Here is a 25,179-nt window from a genome sequence, read left to right as displayed (position 1 = left end):
GCATCGCCACCCAGAACTGCGGGAGGAGCTAAATGGCAGCTGAGCCACGGGAGGGGGACGGCGGGTCTCCAGGCCGTCCTCTGCCCCTTCCCACAGGGGCTCCATCCGCCCTCCAGGGAGCACAGCCAGGGTGAGAGCGGGCTGCTGTCATGGGGCAGTGTCTCACCACCAGGGTGGAGGACACCCAGACCCAAGGGACACCCATCAAACAAGAGTCATTTGCACCCAAAGTGTCCCCAAACCAAGGGGTGATATGGGGCTCACAGATCGTCCAGCCCAAGAAGAGGAAGCAGGACAGGAAGTGGCTGCCAGGATGGTGGGGTCATTGGAACCAAGGTCTTTCCCCTCCCCGCCCCTCAGACAAAGAGCCAGCTGAGAGCGAAGGGTCCTGGGCTCCCTCGCCACACGTCCGGCCCCCGGGAAGAAGATGCTGTGTGTGCACCTGCATTATTCAACACCTGAGCACACCTGCCCCTCACTCTGCGGCCAAGACACAGCATGCATGCTGCTTCCCTGCCCCCAGACAATAAAAGCCAAAGAGAGGAAGTCCTTCATTCTTTACAAAAAAAATGCTCGGACTGATGCAATTTGTGTGTGCAAAATGTGTGACGTGCATTTTCCAGCTCATCAGCACCTTAGCCTGCACGAAGCTGCTATTTGCTTTCAGACCCGTTTCACGGGGCTTGAGTTATATTATGGGATTTTCTTCATCCTGCAATAAGAGATTTCATGTCCTGCTGATAAGTCTGCATTTTCATTGACCACATTCATCGGAAAAAGAAATTTCAAAACATATTCTGCAGCCATTTGCTCCTCGGCCCCAAGAATGGAATACAAGTAATCTGCTCACATCCGGCAGGTATCTTCCTGTGATTTAACTTCGGAAATGATTTTCTAAAGGACTCAAATGTTCCTGCCTGTCCTGGGAAAGGGAAATCACTCCTCTCCTTGGAGTGTTTGAAGAGCACGTATCTGTCCCCACTGGAGTCTGTCCTCTTCCACTGAGCAAGCACCAAATTTCTCTCAGGACACATCCAAATGTGGTGGCGCAGCCCGAGCCGCGGCATCATCAACGGGACAACGAACCAGGGGTCGGGGATGGGGTGCCGCACAGGCGGGCCTGGGGAGCCCAGGGCTGCAGCCGACAGAGGGTGGGACAGGTGTCCTGGTCGCTGCCCTCCAGCAGCCCCGTGCACAGAGCCGTGGCCAGGACCCCCCTCCCCAGGCCGGAAGGAGCAGCTTTACGTCACTTCCCAGGGGGAGACCTTGTCCCATGGGGTTGGACCCAGAGTGTCGTTTACAAACGTGAGGCAATGTTTTAAAATGAGGGGATCCAGCATAAAAACTGGGAGTTTCCAGCTACTCTGAACCCTGGAAACCCAGCCCACCCCACACTCCTCAGCGGCCGAGGCCGGTTACCGTTCCTGGCCATGCTTTCACGGGGGCTTCTCTCACGGGCAGGCTGCCAGGAGGAGGGGGAAGGCAGAGGACGGGGGGGTGCGGGGGGGACTGCAAGGGATCGTGCCTGAGACCCTGGCCTGCCCTTGACCACCCTGGGACGTGGTCGGGTCAGGGAAGGAGAACGATTTCACTTAATTTGGGTCCAGCAAGGATAAGGCCAGGGCCTGCGATGACCTCACGTCCACAGCATCCCGGGTGCCATGCCCCCGCGCGGGAGCCCGAGCCGCCCACAGGGCACCGGCCGAGGCCCCCACAGGACAGCCGCTGCTCATGCGTAAGCGGTGATATAAAATAACGCTCTTTCGATCGGTTGCTTAGGAAAACACAAAGGTAACAGCCGGTCACCCACCGCCCCCTCCCTGGGAACGACACCCCAGGAACGGCACCGCCGCATTCCTCTGTCCTCCTTTTAGGCGTGCCAGCGTGTGCCCAGCATGTGTGCGCGCCGCGTACGTGTGAGCATCACAGGGGTGTCGAGGCCACGCAGTCTGGCGCTGGGTGCGGCTGACGGAGGGCTACAGTTCCAATGTCCCGTTCCTCCTCTATTCCGCTACGGGGATCGTCCGCGCCCTTCCCGATTCTCGTCGTGATGCAGGTGTACAGAGTCACCTGGAGAGCCCCGCGGGAGGTCGGGGGGCTCAGGGCTGCCGGGGGCCGGGCCTCCTGGGGTCCACACGCCTCCTCGCCCCTTGCGGCTGCACCGACGGAGCTGACGGCCACCAGGGCAGGGCTGTGAAGGCCTTGCTGGGTTTGCACAACCCCGAGAAGACCGCCACCCCGGGCCTGACGCCACACAGGTATAACCTCGGAGAGAAAGCTCCTGTCCCCTGCCTGGGCCCCAGGAGGTCCCGATGGGGAAAGCGGCCCCAACTTGGGGCGACGTGGCTTTGGGGGCCTGGGTGGTGTGAGCAGCATGGGCCCATGCCACGCTGGCCGCTGGGGCCACGCTCTGGGGACGCAGAGTGTGACAGCGTATGAAACAAGGGCTCACGCGGGCCTGGTCCTTCAAGACAAGCAACAACCCTCCAGGCAGAAGCAGCCACGCTCTTATTTGGAAAACACTCGTTAATTTTCCAGCAGAGTGTGCGACCTTAAGGGGATCTAATTTCCCGAACAACCTGGCAAGGTGCCAGTTCTCTCAGACGCCCGCCTGCCTTCACCTGAATGCTGCCCACGCAGCAGCTGGGCGGATGCCTCCCTCCCAGGAGAGCCGCTCCCACGGGCTATCTGCACCCACTCCTCGCATTTCCAAGCTACTGTCCTTGCTGCTGGGGGCTGGGGGCCACCAGGGCAGAGCCCGGGCCTCAGGCCACTCAGAGGAGGCGGCTTTTGGAGCCTGTGTCCTGACTGAAAGGTGGAGGGACACGGCCTTCCACTCCCGGGTAACGGTGAGCACAGGCTAGTCCAAGGCAGATGCCCTGCGTGCGGTGGGGTCACGTGCTGTCCACCTCTGCCGGGGCTGGGGGGCCGGGCGGCACTGGAGGAGGACCACCCCTCACAAGCTCCTGGTCAACACAGGGCACCCGGTTCTGGGACATCTATGGACCCAGGACCAGGACAGGCCCCGGCAGCTCCAGGAAACTGTCCCCGAATCCCAGGCTTCTCAGGCCGGCAGGGCCGGAGACAGGCCAGCACTGGACGGCCTCCACGGGTGCCCAATGCAGAGCAGGGGGCAGCCTGTGGGCGGGAGCGTGGGGGTGGTGCCCACCTCGCAGGTGTCAGACGTCCAGCACGTGGAAGTACCCGCTGAGTGCCACGGCCTCCCCCCACCACGGCCGCCACCACGCCAAATAACTCGGGGGAGGGGAACGTGTTCGACGTGCTCCAGGATAATATCACTAATTTTAAAGTTTGAAGGAAATGATTTCCTGGCAAGTCACAAATTGGCAAATGCAGCGAGACCAGCGAGCAGAGCCAGGCCTAGAAGCTGGGCAAGACCTGAGTGAGGAAAGGCGCCCAGATGACCCCCCCCCCACGCACAGACACCCCCAGGGCTCTTGGCCCGTCCGCACCCCAGGGAACAGGGAACCCGCCCATCTGACGAGGCCTGAGTGCCTCCTGGCAACAGAGAGGGACAGGTCAAGTGGGTGCAGCTGGGCTGTTTGGGGGTGCTGCGGGGGGGGGGTCAGGGAGGGGCCCCAAGGTGCCCGAGTGGAGGGTAGGGACGGCAGATGTGCTCCAGAAAACCTCCAGGCTGAGGGCGGGCACCCCCAGTCCTACAGTGAGACTTCATGTCCACTGTGACCATGTCCGCTGGCCTGGGAGGGCTCACTGGGGCCAACGGAGACCCCCAAGGGGCCGCAGCCCCGGGTGCCCCCTGCCCGGAACCTCCAGGGGGGTAGGGGCTGAGAGCCACAGCCTGGGCCCCAGGGCCCCCAGGGGCAGATGTGGGGGCAGCTCGGCGGGACGCCCCAGCCCGGCCGGGAGCCGACATTTGAGAGCGGTCTGGGTGACACTATGTGATTTAAAAGTTAATTAAACTGAGTGGTACAAAGTCTAACAGCCCCAGGTGTTTATTTCCAAAGAGCATTTGGAAGGAAAAGGGGAAATCTAATAAAAAGCTTTGTGAGGTATTGCATTAGAAAGTAATCACGTCGCTAAATCACCCGCGTCTGCAGCGGGCCTCCTGATGCCTGGGCTCCGTCCCCACCCCCGCCGTCCCCCGCGTGACCCTTCTCGGCCCAGGAAGCCAGGCCATGCGCCAGAGGGTGGTGGCCAGTAGGCCTGCCCCAGCAGCGCCCTCCAGAGGCGGCCGTGCATACACTGGTGAGTGCCTGCATTCAGCAGTCGGCGCATTCATTGGCTCACTCGCTCACTGGTTCACTCATTCACTTGTTCACCCACTCGCTCATCCGTTCATTCATTCATTTGCTCACTGGCTTACTGGTTCACTCACTCACTGGTTCATCTACTCACTGGTCCATCCACGCACACATCTGTTCACACACTCGTTCGCTCACTTGCGCATCTGTTCGCACATTCATTCATTCACTCACTCTCTCATCCGTTCGGGCATTCATTCGTTTGCTCACTGGTTCACTGGTTCACTCACTCACTGGTCCATCCACGCACACATCTGTTCACACACTCGCTCGCTCATTTGCGCATCCATGCCCTGAGTACTGACCAGACCACAGTGGGAGGTGGAGGGGAGCATGCAGGCCCTACTGTGGTGGTCTGGGGCAGGATCTGTCAACAACGCAGAAGGAGGCCCAACCCCTGGGGAAGCAGCAGTTGGGTTCAGACCCCAAGGATGTGCAGAGTCAGACGGGCAAGTAAGTGGGGGATTCCAGGCTCATGGGGGCCCTAAAATACAAGGGACCTCGGGTGCCTGGGTGGCTCAGTTGGTTGGGCGACTGCCTTCAGCTCAGGTCACGATCCTGGAGTCCCTGGATCGAGTCCCGCATCGGGCTCCCTGCTCAGCAGGGAGTCTACTTCTCCCTCTGACCCTCCCCCTCTCATGTGCTCTCTCTCTCTCGTTCCCTCTCTCAAATAAATAAATAAAATCTTAAAAAAAAAAAAAAATACAAGGGACCTCACATGCTATCTGGTCCAGACAGATACCTCCTGCCGACGGTGCTGACTCTGCACAGACAATGCCCTGACGGGGAGCTCACCACCTCACAGGGCCACTATTGTGTGTCACCGGGCTGAAACCTGCCTCCTTGGACATCCAGTCTGCCCACAGACGGTACAGAAAGTGGGAAGACTGGACTTCCTACAGCCGAGCATGGGGCTAAGTGTGGGTGCCCTTGGGGGTGCTAGGCAGTTGTGGGAAACCCCAGGATTCTAGGTAAGGAGAGCAAGATGCAAAATATGGCTGGAATTCATCCAACAAATGCTCTCTAAGGCCTCCTGTTCTGGGTACCAGGGTGGCTCCCCGGGACCTGGTCAGAGCATGCAGCAGGTCCTTCCCCGGCCCACAGAACCACCCTCTTTCCCAAGCTGGGCACAGGAGGGGTCCCTCCCCTGCAGTTCCTGGGCACCCTGCATCACCCCCAGGAAGCTCTGCCAGGAGCTGGCCCCAAGTCCCTGTTCCCACAATTTTTCAGGGGAATGAACACCTCTCCCCCCGGCTCCCGTGTGCTGTGCTGAGAGACTCAGTCCACAGTTTATAGCGTTTACTGTGAAGCATGATTACCAGCTTCACCCACTCGGCTCCACGTCGCTCACCAGAGGGCCCCCCTGGAGCACCTCTGTGCTCACCCGACCTCCTGTGCTCACCTCTGAGCTCCCCTGAAGGAGGGCCCACCATGACCCCTGTGTCAGGCTTGAACCCACTGGTCCAGGAGGGGCCAGGACTGCCCAGGATCCGAGTGCCACCCCCCCACCCCCCGCAGTGGCGTCTGCTGGTACCGAGGCCCCGTCGTCTGCCCCTCCCCCCAGCTCTCCGTGGGCAGCTCTGCACCGGGCAAGGTAGCTTCGGCCCCAGGCCCCTAAACTTCTCTCCACAGAAACCAAACAGATTCCTGCCAGGCAGGATGTGGGATGGAGGAAATCCTTCAGGTTTGGGTGTACAGCATGATCTGGAAGCTCTCCCGTGCTGGGCAGCCCCCGACCATGATGGTTGGAGGGGGCTGACCCCGCCTCTGCCTGCAGCTGAGCCCCTGTGGGGCGCTCCCTTCCCTGCAGAGTTTGGTGCCCAGAACAGGTTCAGGGTGAGGGGGGCCCACTCCCAGGGATGGTCAGCATCCCCCAGGAAGGAAACTACCTCTGATAAGAGCATCACCGACCCTCCCTCAGACGGGGGCCCCCCGTACCTGCGACGGCAGGGGACACAGACGCAGGTGGAGGGACACCAAGGCCACGCCCCTCTCCCTGGGGCCTCTCGCCACATCGTGCTTGGGACCCCAGATCTGGGAAGATCAGGGTCTCGGGAGAGATGGGCCCCCTACCCCCCGCAGGGCAGGAGTATGGGCGCCCCGACTCCGAGGACCCCTTCTGCCCCGCAGCAGTGTCTTCCCCAGAGTCACTCCCTGGGGTCGCTCATCCACAAGCCGCCTTCTTGCCCAGGCTGCAAATCAAAGGTACAAAGGTTAACTTATTCGTCACCCAGCTGACGTCACCCGGCCCCTCCTGACACTCTGTCTTGAAGGGGCAGCCCGGGATGGGCGGGTCCCACCTCCTGCGTGTCCTGGCGATGCTTTGGAAAGAAGCGGAGCCCATGCTGCTCCCCGCTACCCTCTGAGCAGCGGGCAGCTCTGTCCTGCACGAACATGGGCTCCCCCGGGTGTATCTGTGTGCGTCCCACCACTGCCCTAAGTCTCTGCCTCCGGGTGGGCAGGGCCCGGACCCATAGCTGGAGCTGCTGGCCCAGGACCCCGCAGGGCAAGAAAAAGGAGACAAGTCCCGGTCGGCCAGGAAGAGCGTGGGGGAAGCCCGGAGAGAGGACGCCCCTATGGCCTTGCCCTGGGGCCGGGCCGGGCGTGTCCTGTCCCAGGACACTGGGGTCCTGGCACCCCTCCACGGGCTCTCGGACGGGCAGCTGCACCTCCCCTGCAGTCCGTCCAGAGACGTGGTTGGTGTCCGGGCCCCGCAGTTCCGCGTTGGGAGGAAGGCTCTGGGGCCGGGCTCCCAGCCTGCCCTCACAGACCCACAGGGGCAGCGCCCTTCCTGCTCGGCACCTGCCCGGTTACGATAAACAACGCCATTTTGAAAAACTCGTGTTCCTGTGTGATTGCTTTCTTTAATTGGTAGGTTGAACATTTGAAATTCGATTTAGTTTCAGCTTGGTTTTCCTCACCGTGGGGTCAGGCCCAGAGCCGGGAAAGTCATCACCGGAGTGTGTGTCATTAGCGGCGGGGATCCCGAAGCACGCATCCCCCGGGCGCCACCGTGCGCGTGCTGGCCCCGGGGTGGGGCACTCGGAGCCGCAGGGATCTGTCCTCACTGCTTCCCCCCGCTCCAGAGCCCGGGATCCTGGGGCGGCTGCGCCCCCAGGCCAGACCCACACGCCCTTGCCGCCTGCTCTCGAGCTGACGGGGGACAGCGCTGGGCAGGCGCAGGTGCCGACCACCTCACGGGCAGCCTGTCCTGTGTGGAGCGGCCTGCCGGCTGGGGTGTCTATGCGGTGACAGGGGGCAGGAAGCTGGCCTGGTGCGGAGGCTGACGTACTCCCTGTGGCAGGCAGCCTGGCCCCACAGCCTCTGAGCCTTTGTCCCTTTCTGACGCAACAGAGGCCGTGTCCACCTGGGAGCCCGCCGGGAGGACAGCAGAGACACGCGCCCAGAGCCCAGGAGCTTTACCGGCCGGGCGTGTGCTCTGACGGAAGCGCCATCGCGCTGCTGGTGCCCCCCCCGCCCTGAGGCCACCAGAGGCCACCTGCCGTCCCCTCCGCTCCAGCTACCCCCACACAGGCCAGTACACGGGCAGAAACGCCACACCCCACACTCTCCAGCCACATGTTCCCTACACACGGTCCACGCTTTCCTGTCTCACGTCTCTGTGGGTGCTGGGTCCTCTGCCTACGTAACCTGCTCCTCGTAAAGCCCTTCCCATCCTTCAAGGGCCGTCTCAAAACCTGCTGCTCCTGTGAAACCTCCCAGAGCCTTCAGAGAGAATGAGCCACCTCCTCATTCACTCGTTCTTTATCCACCCACCACCCATCGGTCCATCCATCCGTCACCCACTCACCCATCCATCCACCATCTGTCCATTCCTCCATCCACTCACTCACCCATCCACTCATTCATCCATCCGCTCACCCATCCATCCACCATCTGTCCATCCATCTGTTCATCCATCCAACCACTCACCCATCCATCCACTATTTGTCCATCTACCCATCCATCTACTCACCCATCTGTCCGTCCATCCATCCATCCACTCACCCATCCATCCACCATCTGTCTGTCCATCCATCCGCTCACCCATCATCTGTCCATCCACTCACCCATCCGATCACCACCTGTCTGTCCATCCACCTACCATCTGTCCATCCGTCCATCCACTCACACATCCCTTCACCATCTGTCCATCTACTCGTCTTCCTACCCACCCCCATTTGTACATCTGTCTATCCACTCACCCATCCGATCACCACCTGTCTGTCTACCCATCCGTCTATCCAACCACTCCTCCATCTATCCCTGATCTGTCTGTCCATCCTGGCTGCTGGCTCCCATTCTAGCCCTGGCACCCATGGGCTTCCCCTTTCCCTGCCCAGTGGGCCCTGGTTTGGTATAAATGGTGCATCTTGCAGAGACCAGCTCTGGTAGCACGTGTCCCATCCCGCCACCAGGGACTCGGGCTGGACCCCGCTCCTCTCACTGGTTTTGTTTCCTGGAGGCCGTCTGGCTGCCTGTCTGGTTCTTGCCATGCAACCACTTCCCAGCATGGGCCTCGAACAGTGTCTGTGGCCTCTGGCCCCATGTCTCCTGGAGCCTCTGAGCCGTACTTCTGGGAGCCTGACGGGGAAGAGGGGCTCCCCCAACCTCCACACGCCACGTGGGGACACCCCTTGCACTACACTCACCTGGTGATGTCCGTATCTACACAGCACCCACGTGGACACCAGGGTCGCCCTGTTCACATGTGTGCATTAGCCCCCCACCCCCACGTCAGACCCACCGCTGAGCCCCTCGTCCTGCACTGTGCTTGCCCCTGAGGACGGCCTCCCTCCCTCCGTCTCGGCCTGCCCAGCCCATCCTGATGATGCTCACCATCCTCTGCCCACCTCGGGTGCTGCCCGGCTGCCCCCCCCGACCTCAGCAGCCCCGTCAGCCTGCCCCACCTTGACTCCACCACCCCACCCTGTCTGTCCGTCCTCCTTGGAGCTGAGGAGCTCCCTGGGAACCGACTGTCCAGTGGCCCCGTGTGTGCTCCCCATGGCCCGTCCCAAGGCAGGACTGTGATGCGCCGGCTAGGGGCGCAGGCGCGGGCCCAGGGTGGGCGTGCAGGTGCTCAAAGTGTCTACGGGAAAGAGTCAGCACACAGGGCCAGCAAGCCCTCCCCACGTGACCAGCACACACATCACGGCAGCTCTGTTCACGGTGGCCGAAGAGGGCACCCAACCAGAATGTCCACCAACAGATGGCAGATAAACCAGACGTGGTCACACACACTGCGGTGTCTCTCGGCCATAAGGAAGCGGCGCAGTGCTCACCGCGGTGCACACGGACCAGCCCTGACAGCCTGACGTGACTGAGAGAAGCCAGACACACGGGGGCGCGTGGCGTGGGATTCTGCTGACGTGACACGTCCAGAAGAGGCAGAAAGGCTGGCGGGTGCCGGGGCTGGGGGAGGGGCGGGGAGGGCCGCACATGGACACGCCCCCCGGGGTGAGGGCCAAACGCCACTGTGGATACGCTGACAACAGTCCGGGGTCGTAGACTGGAAGAGGGTGGGTTTCGTGGGAAGTGAATCACATCTCAAAGACACCCCGTGTGGGCGTGAGGAAGCTGCTGCGGTTGCTTCTGCAAACAGACCCATCTCCTGGAACAGGGCCGGCAGAACCAGGGCTTGCGGCCAAACCCGCTGTCAGCGTCTGGTGCACGAGGTCGGACCGGCACACAGCGGGCTCAGTTACGTGCTCGTCGGTGGCTGCTCGTGTGGGACGCCGGCACAGCCCCACACTTGTGACCCGGGACGTGTGGCCTCCAAAGCCCCCGTCTTCACTCGCACGTCACGTTTGCCAAGCCCTGCCTAGCACACGCTCAAGGGACCAGCCCCCCCGGACACACCTCCCGTGGGAAGAGGAGCGGGGGCGTGCACTGGGGTGCACCCCGTCAGGAGACCCCAGGCTCAGGACAGTGTGGGGGCCAGCGCCCGGGCCAGGGCGCCCTCCCAGCCCCTGGGCTCCAGCTCACAGGAGAACTGCCGGCCGTCACTCAGCACACGTGCATGGCACGGGCAGACAAGCAGCGAATGTGCCTGGCCGTGATGACGAGGAGCGCCTTGTCCCCCATAAGCATCTTCACACACCATCGGCCGGCAGTTCTCCTGTGAGCTGGAGCCCAGGGGCTGGGGACGACGAGGAGCGCCTTGTCCCCCATAAGCATCTTCACACACCGTCGGCAGAAGGGGTGCAGCGCAGGGAGGCAGGACAGGGCACCGAGGATCACGGACGGAGCTCCGTGGAAGACAGAGGCCGCCTGGCTCTTGCCCCAGGTGACAGCAGGCCCGCTTCCCTCCCACCGACCCGGGGCCGAGGCTCCACGCGGGTAGACTGAAGCACTGGACTGGGACTCGGGCACACCCCTGCCTCCCTGTGCCGCCTGGGCTGACATGACATGGGCCACCGCGGCCAACATCGTGGCATCTGTGGGCATGGCAGACTTCCTGGGGAGACCTGCCCAGTGCTGGCCCTGCCCCAGAGGCCTCAGCAGAGGGGGAGGGCGGGTAAGTGAGGGGCCAAGGGCATAAGGTGTCACCCACGAGAGACAGAGCCGCAGGACGGCATCAGAATATCCCAGACCAGCATGGGCTGGGGCCTCGCAACAAGTGAGTGGGCTGCCCAGTGGCCGAGCCTAAGCTCAGTCGCATCACGCGTGTGGCCGCGGGACAGTCAGGAAGAGCAGTGACGGGGAAGGCCGGCCTGGGGCAGCCCCCTGGCCGCCTGGCCCTCCCAGCTCCCCCCGGCAGGGCCCCACGGCCAGGCAGCTTGCTCCCAGCCGCCCTGGAGCCCCGGGTGGCAGGCGCCTCGCTCTGTGGAGCCGTGAGGGCGGCAGGGCCGTGGAGGCCTCAGGAAAGCCTGCCTGCCCCGCCCCACGGTCCCCGCGCTCTCCCCAGGGAAACGGCTTTCACGTTATTTACAGCGGCCAGACCGGAAGACGCGCCTCCTTCCGACTCGGGGACAGCGGAGACCCCGAGCAGGGCATGCGGTTAATAGCAGCACCGCGTGAGGAAGCTGGTCCTCTTGGCAACCAGAAGCTGTTCGCACAAACTCCCCGAGGAATGCCCTCCACAAACTTGGATGTGAACTAATTAAGTTTGCACAGTTAATCAGGACCGGCTGCCTCGGAGACTCGGCATCCACAAACGCAGAGACGGGCCGTGGGGAGACGGGCAATGGCTCTGTACCACGTCAGCCCTCCTGCCGGCACGTCCGCTCAGATGCAGAGGCCCAGGCCCACGGCGCCAGCGATGCTCTCGTGCCAGGGTCTCCGTGGCTCCATGAGCCGGACACGGGCTTCTGGCAACCCACCAGTGCCCCGGGACCGGTGGTCCAGCCCAGCAGCGTCACCTCCCACAGGCACCCCTGTGACGGGGACCGGGGGCCAGCCCGGGGCACCGTTGGTGGGGCTGGCAGGGGCCGCCGCCGCAGGACAACCAACACCCGGGGGACGGACCTGTTGTGAGGCCCAGAGGGGAGGCAGGGGCCGGAGCGCCCGACCTGGTCCCTCGGGACTTGCTGAGAGTCACCTAGACCGAAGCAGGTGTGTGGCCTCCACTCCGTGGCTGCCCGGCGCCCGGCGCACCCCCAGAGGGGCCTGCCCGCGATGCCTCCCGCCGCCCCGGCCGATCCTCGTCCCCGATGCCGCAGCAGAAAACGGAAGTAAAGGATGGTCATGAGAAAGAGCCCCTTGTCGAGGGCCAAGGGACGGGGGTTTGAGCACGGGCCAGCTGTCAGCTCCGGACGTGAACCAGCCACCGACTGAAGACAGATCTCCACGCGTGTAGGGAGGCGCTGCCCGGATGAGAATCGCACGATTAAGACACCATCTCCTGTAATGAGGAGCGACACTTGCTCGAAGAAATCCTCTGGGTCCACGTCCTTTAGGCGCTGCCCTGCCTTGCGGCTCTGCTTCAAGGTGCAGGGGTGAGCCGCAGGGTCCTTCCTGGTTCTCTGAAGTCAGGGCCACGACCCCTCCGTGGCCCCGAGCAGGTGGGCGGTGGCAGAACTGGGACTGAATCAGCCAGAAACTTCCAGATCTGCATGGCTCCTCACTCAGGCTCCCCTCCCTCCCCGATGCTTGGCAACTCTGAGGGCAGCCTGGGCTTCCCTGGCCTCTGACCCTGTGTTACGACCTCCCACGTCTGACCTTCAACAGCCAACACTGAAGGTGACGGGTCAGCGAGGTCTCCCGATGCCGCCAGCAGCCCCCCCCCCAGGCGACCGCCCCAGTGATGCGCTCAGGACCTTCTCCAGGCCTGGAGGCCGGTCTGTGCCCGCACAGAGAGCCCGCAAAGTGCTGACGGCCATCTCGGCGGAGCGGAGACCCGTCAGGGCCCGCAGTGCACCCTGCTCGCAGCCCACACCGCCCGTGTGTTGGGGACACCCCCACATGCAGATGGGCGCTCCGGGGTGACACGGCCTGGACCAAAGGACCTGAAAACAGTGACTGGCAACTGCGGCCCCAACATCCACCTCACGCGGCACCAAGGGCCTCAGGGAAGATGTATGTCAGACTGGTCTGGGGGTGTCTGCTATGGACTGACATGTCGCCCCCAGATTCGCAGGTTAAAGCCCAACCCCACTGTGGAGGTGCCAGGAGGTCAGGAGGTGGGTCGGTGCCACTACAGAGACCCGGGGGAGCCCCCTCGTCCCTCCCGCCATCGGAGGGCCCTCCCCCAGCCTCAGTGGCCTCCTCAGGGGGCCTGGGCTGCGGGGTCACCACCGCAGCGTGTGGATGCGACAGGGGACCCCAGGGTGTCCTCTGCCTTCCAGCACCAGTGACTCCTTCTGTGAGCTGTGGCCCTGCCCTCCTGCTCGCGGGGACGGTGGTGCCTCTCCCTGCCAGGCTGCCAGTCCTGGCCGCACAAGCCAGGAGCCCGGCAGGGCTGGCACCCGCTGATGCTGGGCAGTCGGGGCGCAGGCGGGGGCGTGCAGGTGGCGGAGACCTTGCTCCGCATGCTCCCCCGACGTGCCCCCCCGCCTTCGTCACAAAGCTTAAACACCACACTGGGAACGGTGACAGGACCACATGTAACCCCGTCCTAACCTGGGCCATGTCCTCCACCTCCTGGCAGCGGAGGGGGGACTCAGCAAGTCTGCCATGAGCGCAGGAACCCACATGGCCCACGCCTGCCGCCGCCGCGCTGGACACCTGCTCACGGGGCGGGCGCCATCAGGCCGTCCCTCCGCGGGTCGCAGAAGCCAAGGCTGGGGACTGACTCGGGAGCCACAGCGGCCCCCCTGCCCCGCCGCCCCTGGCGGTGCCCATGTGAAGCCCACCCTTGGTGGGTCAACTGCTGGAGGCCCGGCTGACCTTCAGCCATCTCGCACCGCACCGCTAAGCTGGACAGGCACCCTCCTGCCCCGTGCACAGTGCGCAGTAAGGCCCGAGTGGGCAGGGCCTTGCCACCTCATTGCCGATCATGACGCACATGTGCCCACGGTTCCAGAGCACAGACCTCCAAAATCCAGAATCCTGGAGTCCCAGCCAGCAGACGGCCTCGCCCAGACACGTGCTCCAGGATGCTGCCGGGGTCGGCCAGGGAACGCACAGCCACTTGGCTGAGGCCCTTGGTATTACCGTGGGCAGCACTCAGCGCCCTGGGTGTCCCGCCCCGAGCCGCAAGGAGCTGCACGTGAGCACTGTTGGCTCACGACCACGTTCCCATGCTGTCGGGTTCTGTGGCGGTCACCCCTTGCTGCTGGGAAGGGTGGCTGCTCTGGGGGCTGCCCCTGAGGTCTGGGTAGCCCCCCGCTCCTGGCAGGCTGTCTCCCCTGCTTCCAGCCTGAAAGGCAGCAGTCGGGCTCCAGACCTCGCCACGGGGGCAGCCCTGGGCCTGGCCTTGAGGAGTCTGTGCTCCTGGGGTCCCTGTAAGGCCCACTCAGCTCCAGGGCACCTCGTGTGGGCTCACACGGAGGCTGGGGTTTGGAGGAAGGCAGATGTGCACCCAGAAGCTAACCGGCTGTTTGCCTGCCCCCGCCTCCCGCCAGACCAGCAGCTTCTGAGTCCCTAGCCCCGGGCGTGAGGGCGGGGAGCGCGCAGACACGTGGGGACTTGCCCGGGTAGAGGAAGCGCGCCGGCAGGAACAGATGGGACAGGCGACGCTCACCTGGAGGGTGTCAGGTGCCGGAGATGCGCCGCGAGCCAGCAGGGACGTGGGCGGGGAGGGCGGCACCCCGACAGGCATCGGTGGAGGGGGCGGGGCTCCCGGGGAGCCTGGCACTTGTGTCGCCCAGGCGTCTGCTTTCCAGGGAGCGCTGGTGGCTCTGAAGAGGGAGGTCGCGGATGGACCGGCCTGGGCTGCAGGAGGGGGCGGTGCAGGGGCAGCCCCTGAGCCGGAAGCCCATCCACAGCGCTCCCGGGGCCCTGGTCACAGTGACGTGACAGCTGCTTGTTGCTCTAAGCGATTTGTTACCGACCAACAGGTAACTAAAACAGTGACAGTGACACATGAAAAAGAACCAAACGGGTCTTTGGAACATGAAAAGTACAGTATCTGAGACAAAAAATTTACCGAACGAGACGCACAGCAGATGAGCGGCTCCCAAAGAGCAGGTCAGTGAACCGGAAGATGGAGCGCCACAGACCATCCAAACCGAAACATGGCAAACACACAGGCGTGACACCAGGTGACCTTCCGCGTGTGTGACTGGAGCCCCGAGAAGAAGGGAGGGGCAAAGAAACAGCACGTGAAGAACGACTGTCCGGATCATCTGAATCTGGTTAACTATAAAGCCACAAACCCGAGAAGCCCCAGGAACCACAGCAAAACAAGCACAGAAAATCCGGCAATCAGCCCAAGGCAAACAGACTACGTACACGGGCCGAGGTCAGATCGCTAGCCTTGCAGGCCCTCTGGATGCCCAGGGGCACGGCCCTGCGCTGGGCCCCAGGCTCCCACTGCGGCGGAGGAAGGCGGTGGTGTTCGGGGCCCTGCTGACCGTTCAGAGCACAGAGCGTGAGGGAGCCCAGCTGACTCCCGGGCCCAGCTCTCCCCCAGGAACCAGGAGCTGTGGTGTGATTAGGGGTCTTTAGCAATGCTGCCCAGGGGCCCGAGGCACGAGGGTTTCCCCCAGGTGCAGCGGGGACAGGCTTCAGATGGCCCTACCCTTGAACGGATCCTCAGTGGGGTTACGCTGATAACGCATCTACCAGGAGCCTGGTCTGGAGGCGTGGTCCTCCCAACGCTGTCTCACACCAGCGAACACACAAACACAGAGAGACCGGAGGACCTGGCTAAACGTCCCAGCACGTGGGAACACAGGCAATCAATCAAGGCAGGACCACAAACAGCACCTCTCAGGAGTGTTGAACCCGTCGCTGTGACCAGCCTTTAATTGGGTACAAAATGCTCACAGTCCGGTGTTCCACGAAGCAAGAGACAAAACCACGTATTTTGGGTCGGCTTCCTAGGAAATACACACAAATACAGGCGCGTCCCGCATGGCTGAGGTTTACCCTGCAGGCCCTGCTGTACTTGATTCGCTTCCAAAAACTGCTTTTATCATCAGGACCCGGGACTCTGTGTGGCCACCAGGCGAGTGTGGCCGCCAGCGAGGAAGGATAGCTGAGTCCAGGCCTGCGGGGGCCCCAGGATGGAGGTCAGGGACAGGGTCTGCATTGCAACCCCAGGGCTGGGTGGTGGCCCCGGGGGAGGCAAGGGCTCACCTCGCTGTGAACGCAGGCTGCACACCTCACTCACCACCCCTCCCTCTCAAACTCCTGCTTACCCGGCATTCCTAAAAGTCGGCTTCAGCCCTCAGCCCTCATCTTACAATCTCTTGAACAAGCTCCTGCTGGTCTCAGAATAAAGGGCCAACACTCTGGCCTAGCCGCCAAGGGGCTGTGTGCCCCAGGCCCTGCTCCTCACCAGCTTCCCCTCAGACCACCTCCGAAATGCCTGGGGTCTAGCCCCACAGCTTTGTTTCAGTTCTGAGGACACCCGTGCCTCCTTGACCACAGGGCCTTTGCACAAGCTGCTGGAATTGAAACCAGGTCTTCCCCGTGCACTGTGTTGCCTCACAATGTGAGGGCCCACCGTCCGCTGGAAGGAGATGGCCCGTTCGCTTGGGAAGAAGTTGTCATCCCAAGGAGTCCCCAGCCTTTCTTGAACACATCTCATAACCAGAAGTCAGCACTGTACACCAAGCTGGCCGGCTCTCTACTCACGTCTGTGAATTTTCTTCCCAACATTGGGGAGCCTTTCCTTATCCTGAGCTGAGGGCCGTGTCCTGGGATCCCTGCCACTGTCCGATCCCCCCAAACAAGCCAGGCGCCCCCCTACCCCCAAGGAGGGCCCAGCAGGCACCAGAAAGCGCTGGTTCCGGCTTGGGCATCATCCAGGTAAGCACAAGCTGGCCTCTCCTCCCTAGGCCCAGGGGGCAAGTGTGTCTGGGCAGAGGGGGCAGGGGGCCTCAGCGCACTCCACAGGACTGCCTGGACACTCTGGGTCCCCCCGGTCCCCGAGCCTGCTCAGCTGAAAAATGAGAGAGGTTTTGAAGTCAACGTGCATTCAAACCAACTCTATTCGAAATTCAGGGGACCCAAAAAAGGCCAATTCAAATTAAAGTGTCTATCCGGACTTCATGCTACAGCCGGAGACTGGAACACTCCACGAGTAGGCTTCTTCCAACAGGAGCCTGTGTGTGGTCTTGACTACCTGTGGGGGGGAGCGAAGGAGAACCACCCCCCCCCCCCGCCCCAGGAGCCCTGTTTGTTCTCCACTCTCTGGCAGGGCCGCGTGGACACTCAGGCTCACCTGCCAACCTCCCGCAGCCAGGCCTCGGGCCGCACAGAGCAGGGGCGAGGCCGGGCCGGGAGGGAGGGCAGCGGGCCGGCCCGGGGCAGTGTGGTGGGGCTAGCCTACCGGCCCTCCTCCCAGGAGCAGGAGGATCCTGAGCGTCCGGGGCTCTCTGTCCCAGCCAGCAGAAGCCCCCTCCCGGGAACGGCCAGCATCTCACCGGTGGGTGGCCTGGGGGCCCGCCCGCGCACCGCACCTCAGCCTCGGCTCTGGGCAGGGCAGCTCCTGCACCCAGCTCCCCCAGCGGACAAGGCTCCCCTGCCAGGAGGTGGGGACGGAAGGCCAGGCTCACCCGGCAAAGTCCCAGAGCCCTTAGCGCCCTTTCTCCTCTGCTTTAAAATCAGACAAAACAGACCAAACCCCTTTCTTTCGCTATTGCTCAGCTCAGAAACGGATACCCCGACTCTGATTCTAGGATCTGACTCAAAGCAGCTGGACAGTTGCTGCCATCCCGGGACCCCTGCCCCCTCACGCATAAATGCAGGGGTGAGACCAGGCCAAGTCCCAGCACCTCGGAGTCCTGACCGTTCTGCCGAAGTCACCATGGAGCCGCAGTGGCAGGGAGGGTGCGGAGGCCCTGCTTGACTGGACCCCCAGGTCCCGACCCCCGGGCTGGGCTGGTGCCCCCGGGACAGTCAGGCCCACAGGCCACACTGCAGGGGTGTCAGCCTGCCCCTGCACCACGCCCCCACGGCCAGCCATGCCACGCGGTCAACCGTCTGCTCCACAAGGTCACCTCCGGGGAGACGAGCGCCGGGACAGAGGCTGAGACGCTTGGCCACCGAGAGGCGATGCTGGCACTTACGTGCAGGGCTGTCCTGACCCCACTGATCTCAGCGTGCTGGTCGGGGAGCAGGACACAGCATGCCTCGGCCACCCAGACCTGTCCGCAGCCGCTGGGCAGGGCAGGACGCCCGCCCATCTGCCTGGCAGGGGCAGACCACGGATTCCCCAGACGTCAGCCACTGTGCTCTCAAGCCTAACCCAGGCCTCGGTGCCATGGCCACGCCAGCATCCCAGCCCCCGGGGAGGCCTGCACCTCGCTTCCGTGGACATGCCTTGGGTCCTCACTCACACCTGCCTGCATCTCAGACCAGTCACGACGGAGCTGGTTGCAATCCAAAAGCACATCAGAGAATAGCCTGGTCCAGGCCGAGGGGTGCCTGGGGGGAGGGGCAGGGAGTTAGGGGTCGGTGTGAGAGGGCAGGCATCACACACGTGTGCTGACGGGACAGCTGAGGTGGACCAAGGCCAGGCTGTGCCCGCCCCGTGTCCGACAGGCCGGGGTGGCCCAGGCAGGACGTTCCTGTGTGCGGGTGAAAGCGCTGGGATCCCTCATCGGGTGTCTCTGCCTCAGGATCCGGGACCCCTGCACGGGAAGACAGCAAGGCGGGGAACGGCCTGCATCAGCCAGACGCCGCACATGGGCGGCAGGCCCCTCCCACCACCGAAACGCCATCAAACCGTCAGACCCACTGCAAGGGGCTCGGAACACGTGGCGGGGTGGGGGTCCACAGCAGGATGGAGGGGAGGGGGCCAGCCTCAGAGAGATGGGGGCCCGGCTTCGGACCGGCCCCTCTCCTGACACAAGGCCCCAGCGTGGGGCTGCGCTGTCAGGGCTGGCTCCAGGTCAACACCTAGCAAGTGGAACGGTCCCCGGGGCAGGAGGAGCCTGCTCCCGGAAGGCCCTCTTCCTCCTCCAGCCAAGAGCTGTTGCCGTGGCAACTGCGAGGGCCGCCAGCCCTTCGCCAGCAAGCCGGTGCCCCGCGGACACTGCCCCATGGCGCGAGCTTCTCTCCTCACCCTGGCCTTGCCCAAACCCCTTCTCTTGCTCCGCCCGACCACCCCGCTTCTGGGCAGGGAAGCTCCACCTCTCCCCAGCCGGGCCTCTGGCCCCTTCCCCGCCTCTGCTCACCCACAGCAACTGCTCCCACGTGAGGCCACCTCCGTGGTAGGCGGCCCTGCCCTGTCTGTGCCCATCGGACAGGGGTCCTCAGGCACCAGTGCCCTGGGCCCAATGGGGGGGTGTGAGTGAGGGCAGCGGAAGGAGCCTGTGCTCTGTGGCTGACGGGGCACGGAGGAGGGCCAGCCGGCAGACCCAGTCTGCTTATTCACCAGGCTGCCCTACGAGCAGAGAAGGCGGCAAAGCAGAAAGCTCCCTCAGGGGGCAGCACGGCCTGCGCAGGCCCCAGCCACGGCCAGGTCTGCAAGGGTCACACCACGCGCGGGGTGTGGGGACAGAACTCGGAGAGGCTTGGGGACAGAATGGCCATGAGGCCGGGGTGGGGCCGGCGGCAGCCGCACACCCAGCCCCTTCCGGGGGCAAGCCGGGTGGACACGGGGAGCTCGGCCCGAGCCTCTGTCCCCTGAAGAACGGACAACCTTGGGCAGGACCCGGCTCTGCTCATCCCTGGGGCCCAACTAGCGGGCATCTGCTGGAAGAGGACCTGAGGGGGCAGGGCCTGGGTCTGTGGGGGGTGCGGGGAGGCTGCCAGGGCCCAGGAAACGGGGTGCTCCATACGCCCGCCCAGGGAGAAAGCTCCGGTGTCACGACTGTGTGGCGGGAGCGCGGTGTGAGCCCTCTGCTGCTTCTCTAGCAGCTGCACGCTCTGCACGGCTACGGGACCCGCGTGGCCTCTGGAGCGCCCTCAGGCCGCTCTTCTCCGGGGAAGGCAGGGAACTGCTCGCAGGGGCCCCTCTGCACCCCAGCCTCGGCCCCAGGAGAGGCACCAGTCCTGTGCGCACGTGCATGGGGGGGACTGTGTGTGATGGTGTAAGACCTCGGGGTCGAGCACCGGATACCACACCGTCCACAGGGCTGGGTTCCTCCACACACACGGTCTGCAGGTCATCGGTGCACAGAGAGGGAGGGGAGGCTCCCAGAGGTGAAGCCGCGTGACAGTCGCACACAGCCCAGGGGAGGCATGGCGACAGTCACACTCGGTGGCTCTGACCCCACATCCGGCACCTCTCAGGACACAACAGGGGCCGTCCCTGCAGCCCCAAGAGTCGCCTCCATCTGGCAGACACTCACCCCCCGCTGGCTCTGGGCCCACAGCAGATGCCAAGGGGGCCGAGTGAGGGCCAGTACCCCCAGCAGACACGCGCCCTGTAGGAGCAGGGACACTGCCAGGACAACCCACGGCAAAATGTGAGCTGGAGGCCACCACGGGGAGCTTTGCTGGCTGCCGCACAGCCTGCCACCCGACCTCAGTCTCCGCTGCTCTGGGGACCCTCGTGAACCTGCCTCCCTGCCCAGGTCCTTGGGTGGCCCGGCCCTCAGTAGAGACGTTCATGGGGGCCAGGCTGGGAGGCAGGCCCTGGAGGAGCCCAGGCAGGTCCTGCTTCTCAGGGAGGCCGCGCCTGAGCGGGGAAGAGGTCTCGTTCCTGAACGCTGGTTAGTGGAGGGCAGGGGCAAGGTGACCCTCGGAAAGCTCCGGGGCAAGGCTTGGGGAACGGGCTGGCACCAACGTGCCTCCAAGTCCCCAGCGGCAAAGCCCAGAGGGGAGTGACATCCCCACACGAGCCAGACTTCTCCCGGGGGCACCGGAATCCACACAAGCAAGTGTGGGGGCTACAGGGTGCTGCCCACACCCCAAGGAGCAGCATGCTGCAGAGGGTCGGCACCTGACAGGCTCCCGCAGTCCTCGCTGGCCCTGGAGCTTCCGGGTTCTGGCCCGCACAGGGTGCGCACACAGCGTCACAGTCCACACACAGCCCCCACCAGCGCCCCGGACAGCCCGGAGACCCAGGGGCCACAGGGGAGACACAGGCGTGGCTACGGCGCACGCGAGCCGCTCTGCCGAGGCCGGAAGCCACGTCCCGCCTTGCCCGCTGCCCCCGGGCCGTCCCAGGGCCGGGCCGAGAGGACACCACGGTGTCCTGCAGCAACCCCGTCCACAGCCTGTCCCAAGGGGCGCTGGCACGGGACCCACCCGCCGTCCTTACCATCAGGGCCTTCTTGCAGGACGGGGGCAGGAGAGCTCGGGAACCACGGCCAGACAGCACGACGGGCCGCGGAAACCAGGGCTGCGGGTGGTCCTGGGAACTCCCAGGCATCTGCACTAGTGAGAGCGCGGGGGACCCTGTTCTCGCCGGGCGGGGTGGGGGGATGGAGGGCAGCCAGGCCCCTCCTCGGCCCGGCCTGGCCAGAGTTCCTGCCGTCCTCGGAGCGGCGGGCCCCCGGGGCAGGCAGCTCCCACCCACGTGGCAGCCACGGCCGGGCCGCTGGGCGCCGTGTCTTCTCCTCGCGCAGAGCGCGTGGGGTGAGCCCAAACCCTCCATGATGCCGGCGCACATCTGCAGAGCCCGCTCAACTGGAACGGTGCTCAGCTATTTCTAACTCTGCCTTGGGCCCCCTTCCTGCCTGGAAAATCATTGTTGGGAAAATAAAATCAACCAAAGGGGGCAGGAGGCTACGGTTCACTGTGATCCCCTTCCAGCCTGATTCCACCGCCACCGTGCGAGTTTGCCGTCAGCCCCCAGACGGCAGGGTCCCAACACCGCGTGGGGGCCGGTGGGTCACCCCGTCTCTCGGGCCGGTCTCTGTCCGGCAGCCTCCCGCACTCAGGACCGCCAGCCCACAGGGAAGCCTCCCTTGCTGCCCCAACGAAGGCTTCTGACCCCAGGGCGCATCCAGACCAAGCTTGCCACTGTGAGTGGGGAAATTGAGTCCCACAGGGTGCAGTGACCCAGCCAAGGGTGGGACGGCTCCTGGGCCCCTCGTGTCTCCTCTCAGGTCCCCGGGCAGTGAATGTCTGCCGAGGGTCGGTCTGCCTTCTACTTAGCTTCTTGCTCTTTCTCCCCCATCTGTCTGTCCTCCGTGAGCACCCTGCATGTGCCCGGCCCCGTGCAGGCAGGTGGACGGTGGACAGGGTGGGACGGCGCCTCCCATCACCGAACAGTAAGCAAAGGTGACACCTTCAGTCCCGGGTTAGAGACGTCCTGACAGGCTTGGCAGCTCCAGCCATGCCTTCTTTGGGGCCCCCGAGGGCCCAGGAGAAGCTCAGGGGCTCAGTGTTGTCAGCGTCTGAGAGGACTTCGGCTGAGCAAGGACCGCATGCACACACGTCCGCAGAGTCTGCAGAGACCACCCGCTGGAGACGCACAGGGAGCCGGGGCCTCGCAGCACGCAAGCACCGGGCGCCTCCTCGGGGCCCTGCCCAGCACTGCCCGGGGTGGGGCAGCTGGTGCCGGGGGCCCGGCATCGCGGGGCTCTGACTGCACCTCAGGAGGTGGGGAGTGTGTCTGTGGACGGAAGGCTGAGCCAGACGACAGGACGGACCCCTCACCCAACCCCTCCCGCGGGGTGGCCCCTGAGCTCCAAGAAAGGCCCCGCGAGATGTGCACAGGGAGGGAGCAGCTGGGGTGGCCCTGGGGGTGTGGGGGGGGACTGAGGCCGGCAGGTCCCCACTGCCATGTCAGGGAGCCCAGGACGCAGGTTCGTGACCCGTGGAGGACGGGGGCACTGGCTGGGCGGGGCGTGGTGGGCTTCACCCGCAGAACGGAGGGGAAGGCCCCTCAGGGGGACCCACAAGGGGGTCCAATGTTGGGCCCGGGGCGCAGGTGGCAGGACCAGAGCCCACGCCAGAATCCTGGGGACTTAAAGCCTCACCCTGAAGGGAGAGACGCAAGCTGGGGGCAGCAAGGGTGTGCCTGGGGCCCCCAGCCGGCTCCAGATCCCTGTCCCTCGTTTTACCCCACGCAGCTTCCAGTCCCTCCTAAAGAGCCAGGATAAGAAAGGCAACACCCCCACCCATTCACGCCCACACAGCACTAGGCACCACAGGGTGATGTGACTGCAGACGACAAGGAAACCGCCAGTGTCCTCGGCAAAGCTGGGCTCCCAGGGAACCAAGGAACAGGGAGGCAGGCAGCCACCTGTCTAGAGCCGTCCACAAGGCGCTGGGCTGGGTCCCGACCAGCAGGGCCCCGTGAGAAGCCCGAGAAGACTGCACCCCCACGCCCTGCTGGGGGTCTGGGCAGGGGTGGGCCTGCGCGTGCGCCTATCACACGCAGATGTCCACCCTCACGTGCGCACACGCACGCTCCCAGGCTCTGGTTCCCGGGACGGAACCCCTCTTCCCTCCCATCCCGGGAGGCCTCAGAGCGTCAGTGCTTGCCGAAGGAGACCCTGACCCAGTGGTCCGGTCGCGGTCTCTCACGCCATCCAGCAGAGCTGCAGCTGCCTGGCCTGTGGCTGTCTTCCAGAGTGCCACCAGGGCATCTGGGGAACGCCGAGAGCAGAATCCAGGTGGGGGTGACCCCACCGAGCGGTCAGGGACCGCCCTGTCCTGTGCCCGGGTCCCCTGCTCTGTGGAGAGGCCGGTGAGGCTGGACAAGGACACGGAACTCGCCGGCCCGTTACATGTTACCACCCCCGAGATTTCCACAGACAAACGAGAGAAACGGCTCCTGCTTCCAGCCAGCTCTCCCCGGAGCCCGGTGCTCCGGGCTGGCTTAACGCCTAGGCCTGGGGCGGAGGAGGAGGGGCCCGGAGGGCTGGGTGCAGCGACCGGGAGCCCATGCTTCCAGGACTCTGCAAAGCCACGGAAAGGCTCTGCGCTCGCCCACAGCCCGGCAAGCAGCTCCTGCACCGGCCCCGGCCAGGGCTGCGGCCACGGTGCACGTGCCCGGGCTGGGGGGTTGCTGAGCACAGCCAGGCCTGGGGCAGGGGGACAGCTGAAGGTGGGGAGGGACAGCAGGGCATCGGGGGGTGGGGGGGATGGCAGAGGGTCTGGGGGGACAGCAGAGGGCATGGGGGCCTGACAGTGACCTCGGCCTGTCTCCACTGCGCAGTGGCTGTCAGAGCGAATGGGGCTTTTAAGAATTGTACACCTTTGTTGGATTTCTACAAGGTATGGAACAGCGATCAGCCATGCCGAGTTCTTCCAAGGCACAGGGAATCATGTGAACAGGAGTCAAGAAGTATGTTCCTTACAGTTTACGTAGAGACTTTACGTGTTCGAGTGCTTCACTTATTCGAATGAGGGATTTCGAGAAACGTAAAAACAGATAACACGTGACCCAAGAAGGCAGGGGAGTTGGGAGCAGACGTTGGGAGATGCTGGGGGGCAGACGCCAGGCTGAGGTGCAGCTCTGACCTCAGGAGGAGAAGGAGAGGCCGCCAGGAAGGAAGGAGGCCAGGAGGGAGGTCGGGGTTGGGTGCCGGCCTCCGAGGTGGCTCCTCCCTGAGCCTGAGGCCTGGCGCCTCTGGGCACGGCCAGCACCTTCACCAGCAAGCGGCTGGCTGGTCATGGGTTCACCAGGAAGCGCACGACGAAATGAGACAGAAAGGATCTCATTTGCTATTGAATTCTGCTTGAAGCGTGTACAACACACAGGCTATTCCCTTCTTATACAAGAAAAGGAAAAGCAGGCTGTTTCTACAGATCTACAGGCAGTGACAGGTGGATGGCCCACTCCACACCGTGGCAATGCGAAGTGGCAGCCTCTCTGCCGACCCTGGCCTCCCGCGGCCTCGCCCGCCACACCCTGCCGGGCCCACGGCACTGTCTTCACGGCAGGGCGGGTCAGGAGGTCAGGCCAGTGGGGCGGTGGTGGGGCCAGCCCTTTTCACCCAGATTCCAGCTCGGGCAGGCAGCCTCCCCAGGCCCCCCCAGTGACGCAGTAAGCCCCCAGCTGCTGGGACCCGCTCGCCCCTCACAGGCAGGTGCCTCATTCCTGGTGAGCGCCCCAGCCCTGAAACCCGGAGGACACCTCAGGCCTCCACACGGGCACAGCTCCTCCGTGGGAGCCCCCAGCCCGCAGGCACTGTGCCCCAGCAGCATCTCCAGAGAGAGCCTGGGGCCAACACAGGCCGCGCAGTACCTGCCCCCCCGTGTGCCTGGGGTCCCAGCCCTGGCCTCGCCAGCAAGCCGGAGGGTGCGTCCCATAGAGGTCGAGCAGCGTCCCTCTCCCATCCCTCTGCGGTGCGGCACGCTGACCTTGGCCACGGTCCAGTCCCGAGGCCGTCTCCCTGGCCCAACACAGACCCTCAGCCTGTTACTTCAGCCGTCCCCTGAGCGCGGCTGGTGCAGGATGCCCGGGCCCTCGCTGCCCTGCCCCTCCCAGCAACGGGAC

At 64.3% G+C, this 25,179-nt stretch overlaps 1 protein-coding gene across 1 annotated transcript in view; it reads right to left on the bottom strand.

Moving 5' to 3' along the window:
* Positions 1 to 25,179, bottom strand: part of MAD1L1 (mitotic arrest deficient 1 like 1) — a 285,464-nt gene that overhangs the window by 16,670 nt on the left and 243,615 nt on the right. The window lies entirely within an intron of this gene.

This window comes from Neomonachus schauinslandi, chromosome 5 (genome assembly GCF_002201575.2).
Source record: "Neomonachus schauinslandi chromosome 5, ASM220157v2, whole genome shotgun sequence".
Taxonomy (NCBI): Eukaryota; Metazoa; Chordata; class Mammalia; order Carnivora; family Phocidae; genus Neomonachus; species Neomonachus schauinslandi.
Note: the sequence above shows the minus strand (reverse complement) of the source record. Positions and strands in the feature narration are given on the sequence as shown.